Below are 4961 nucleotides of genomic sequence, written 5' to 3'. Positions count from 1 at the left end.
CAATCATTAACAGATATCTCACCGATGTGATGATTATTGAGGGATACATAAAGAATTATGTTGGTAGATATCATAATTGACATTAATATTGTGCTTGAAGATTTCATTGTCGTAGATGCCATTGATGTGGCTGAAAATGTTGTCAAGCAACTACAATGCAATTGAGGTGGTTGAAAATGTTATAAGTCTGGTTGGATTTTATCACTGTCATGATTGTTGTTGGCGAGGACTTGTGCAATGTGTTCATGATGCATGAGGAGCTATAATTTTTAGGAGAGAGTAGATATTTGGAAGCAGACAACTTCATATCTCTAATTTGAAGGATGGGTGTCTTATGGTAGGATTCCAACAACTTTATGTAAGACATGTCCTGTGGTAATGAAACATGATAAGACTACTAAGACCAGAAGATCCAATTGTGTGCGGCAAAGGCGAGTGGTCAGCCTTCGAATCAATGATGTATGAGATTTGTCGGAGAGGAGTTTTTCTCAAATTTGAATTGTCTAGGATCTTTAGGAGATGATACACTCTCGGACGAGCATTTGGGATGAGATGTGAGAAGACAATGTGCTTCAGTACGGTGAACAAGAGATGAAGACTTAGATTGTAGCTCTGATACCTTGGAAATTAAAGCTACTTGCGCAAATTGCTTGCCCTCACATAGAGGGTTCTCCTTATTATATTTGAAAGAATAGGTATGATACATACAATGCTTGAGAAATTTCCTCAATTATGTCTAGCTTAACAAGGAATCTATAACTATATTCCTACAAGACAAATATTCATAGCTTTACCAATTAATTACATAGATTTATAATCATAATTAATATAAGTATAATTATGGTATATCATTGAGAATAATGTTGCTGAAAATCTGTGCTTTTGTTTGAACTTCATGTTGCCATGTTTGTCTTTTTGTAAAGCAAATTGCAAATTGCAAATTGTTTGTTATATTGTGCTTATATGCATTTTTTTTTAAATTATGCATTATGATGCTCATCTTGAGGCCGCCTCATTGCAATTTTACTGAAAAATGCACAAAGGCTTATGCCTCAAACATATTTTTATGAGGCTTGCACCTCAGCTTGGCTGAGGCCCACCTTGAGGCAAGCCACACCTCGCTAGCGTGAGGCTTACGTCTCTATAAAATATATATATATATATATATATATATATATATATATATATATAATAATATATATATTATATATATATATATATAACTTACGTGAATCCTAAATTAAAGCCCCAATCAAATCACGCTTTTAACACACCCCCAAGCACCAACAACTTCTTTTGGACTGCTTTGACCTCCAGCCTTTTGTTTTCTTCATAGTCACCGCCGTCGTAGCCGCCACCGGGGATCACTTGAAACTCGCACACCACCACCACCTCCTCCTCTAAAATTTTTAGAGTATTATTCTCATATTTATGTTAATGATAAATATTTATGCAAGAGAAAAATGACAAAAATAAATTAAGAAGAAAAAAATTATCACTTGTCACTTTACATCTTGTGCAATTTTTTATTTCATATGTATGTTAATTTGTTACTCCATAATTCAATAGAAAATTAAAATGTCATCGTTTAACATATTATTTGGGTATTATATAAAAAATCAATTTTAATATTTATTTTGACTTAACATAATTTTTTTTAAGGCTTACGCCTCGCCTCACGAATAAAAAACGTCTCAATACCCACTTGCGTCATTTTAAACCTTGCTTATATGTCAATTTGTATGTAATTTCTCCAATTTTGTGTAAAAGATTAAAAAAGGCTTAGTTTATGTTAGACCTATATGCTATTTAGTCCCTTAATCTTTCTTTTTGATAAAAATTTCAATTTTTTTTTGTTTAGTTATAAATGGGTCCTCATTTGATTTAAATTGCCAAAAAAAAAAATATTAAACACTCTATGCCCAATCATGTGAATGTATCATGATAAACTATTTTTTTTTTAATTATGATTGTCCTTGATGGTTAGTCTTCAATAATGGCATAAAGGAGACAATGTGGTTATTTAATGTATTGTTAAATTCAAAATTCTCTTTGGAAATATATTAATACCTTACTAGAAAAATAAATCGAACCCAAAGAGCGATGAGAGAGAGCCTAAAGCCCTAGGAATTTCTTAAAGAATCGGTTTACAAGCTCAATTGAACCCTTTGAAGAAAGAAGGGTGAGCTGAATCGAGATACTTAGAAACAATTTAGGTAGAGAGATTTTAGAAAGAATTGTAGTTAATGTCATATGGCTTTCTTTTAAATTTTTTCTTTTAATTTTTTTGTAACTAAACTTAACCAAAAGCCCTTTATTTATAGGTGATGATCAAGATTGACCTTGTAGAATTAATTATATTATAAAATTACATAGATAATGTATGGATTGAGAGCGAGTTTATTCTAAATTATATAACAGGCAAGTTTATTCTAAAGTTGGCTCTAATTAAGAGAACTGTAGATTTGTTTCAATTTGAGAACGAGTTTACCTTGGCAAGTTCTTCTAGCAAGATCCCTTAATCGGCTCATGAGTACTTCGAGCAAGTTGACGAGTTCTTTTTGAATGAATAACTTTGATTAATGAGCAACTTCGTTAATCCATTTTGCAAATTCAACAAATTAGTACAAATAACTAAGTTAGAGCTAACTCTTGGGCTACTTATCTAAAATTCAATTTTGAGTGACTCAAAACTTTAGGCAATTTTAGACTTTTTTTAAGTTTTAGGTGATTTAAGCTAGTTCTCAATCAATTATTTATGAAACATGGTTCATGTCTTTGTAATGTCTTGATTATTATGACCCAAGTAAATTCATTTCAAATTAATCTCTCAAATTAGCATGTGACTCAAGTAAAATGTGTTTCTCTTGTTACTTTGAAAACAATAAAAAAAATTATAACCGCAAGGGATATTTAAACTTTTGTTGCATGCCAATGAGATTAGAAATTAACTATCAAGTCACTTGTTGGAAGCACATATATATGCATACAAATTTAATGTAATATAAATATTTTTGAGCTTTCTTGAATCACATTTTTAGTAAGCGATGTCTAAGTTATAATTGACTTGAAAAAATGATATAATTGAGATATTTACTTGTCACTCTAAATTTATAGAGTAAATTTCAATTTGATTTAAAGCTAAAATGATTTTTAAGCAAAATTGATAGTCTTTGCAGTCCTAATTTGTTTTAAGGCCAATGAATCAAGAGCTTGTGGAGGATTTGTTTGTCTTCTGTCAAGTTTAGAGTTTTGAATAAGTTATCTTTTGGCATTAGTCTTTCCTTTTCGGTTCATTGTCATTTATTGTGAGTCAACTAATGTTCACCAATTGTGGATCAACTATTATAAGGATTTATCTCAAGATTATCAAAGCAATTATATGGTTACTATTGAATAATGTATGATAAAAATATTATCAGTTATTAAATTATCTTGAAAGAATAGGGAGTTCCCTTGAAGAATTTGATTTGACAAAAATGTCAAGTGTAGAAAATGCCTTTATTGAAATTAATGGCGAGTTCCATAATAAAGAAGTAATAGAAGATTTAAATATGATCATTGCTATTGAAGATATAAATAGTATTTCTTGCCTTAATAGAAATCCGATGAATGTATATGATGAAATTATTAGTCGTGTTAGTAAAAAAATAAAATGATTTCTTTTTTATTGATGGTCTTAGAGGTGCAAGAAAAACATATTTATAAGAAGTAATGATCAGATAACATTTGCAATGACTACGTTAGGAGTGACAACTTCAATATTATCTAGAGGTCGAACAACACATTCAAGATTTAAATTTTCTATAAATTCAACAGAAAGCAGTACGTGTGTAATTAATAAGCAAAGTAAACTTGCTCAGTTACTCATTAAATCAAATAGTATACTTTGGGATGAAATACCTATAGTAAAACATACAATAATAAAATATTTGAATATGACTCTGTGAGATATCATTGATAACTCCAATTACTTTGGTGGTAAGATTGTTGTATTTGTAGGTGACTTTCGACAAGTATTACCTGTGGTAAGACATGCATCAAAATTGGAAAATATTAATTATAGCTTGGTAAAATCATATTTATGACAAGACATTGAAGTTTTTAGATTAAAGAAAAATATGAGAGCATGATCAAATCTTTTATTTTGTGAATTCATACTTAGAATTGAAAATGAAAATGAAGAATAAATTAAAAATAGATTTGTTTATATTCAATATGACATTATAATAGAATATTCAAATGACGAGAATTCTGAAGATTTATTAATAAATATAATATTTTTATATCTACATGAAAACGCTGCATTTTCAGAATATATTATAAAAAGAGTTATACTAGTAATAAAAAAATTATTATGTTGATCAATTTAATAAAAAAATTGTTAAATACTTTTCAGGAGAAGAAATTGTTTACTGTAGTTTTGATTGTGTTACTGATGATACTTCAAATATTTATCAAGTTGAATTTCTCAACTCATTGATGCCGAATGGACTTTCTCCTCATCGACTTATTTTGAAAAAAAAATCCAACAATGTTATTAAGAAATTTAGATCCATCAAATGATTTGTGTAATGAGACACGAATGATTTGCAAATCATTTAGAAATAATGTTATTATTGCTCGAATTTTTATCGGACAGTTCTATGAAAAAATAGTTATGATACCTCGAATTTCATTATGTATAAGAAATGATGAAACTCTACCATTCAAATTTAAGAAAAATCAATTTTCTATATATTTATGTTTTGTAATGACAATCAATAAGTCACAAGATGAACAATTGTCAAAATTGAGATTTATATTACACAATATTTTTCACTTTGACAATTATATGTAGCATTATAAATATGATTTTTAATAAAATAAATAAAAGTACTTATTATTCTAGATATATATGATTCAATTTAAGGTCCTTATACTAAAAATATTGTATATAAAGAAAATTTCAAATCTACAAA

At 28.6% G+C, this 4961-nt stretch overlaps 1 long non-coding RNA gene across 3 annotated transcripts in view; it reads left to right on the top strand.

Annotated features, from left to right (window-relative positions):
• The window catches only part of LOC114581299, a 22636-nt gene that overhangs the window by 1093 nt on the left and 16582 nt on the right, over positions 1 to 4961 (top strand). The gene's annotated exons all lie outside the window — the stretch shown is intronic.

This window comes from Dendrobium catenatum, unplaced genomic scaffold, assembly GCF_001605985.2.
Source record: "Dendrobium catenatum unplaced genomic scaffold, ASM160598v2 fragScaff_scaffold_1639, whole genome shotgun sequence".
Lineage (NCBI taxonomy): Eukaryota > Viridiplantae > Streptophyta > Magnoliopsida > Asparagales > Orchidaceae > Dendrobium > Dendrobium catenatum.
Note: the sequence above shows the minus strand (reverse complement) of the source record. Positions and strands in the feature narration are given on the sequence as shown.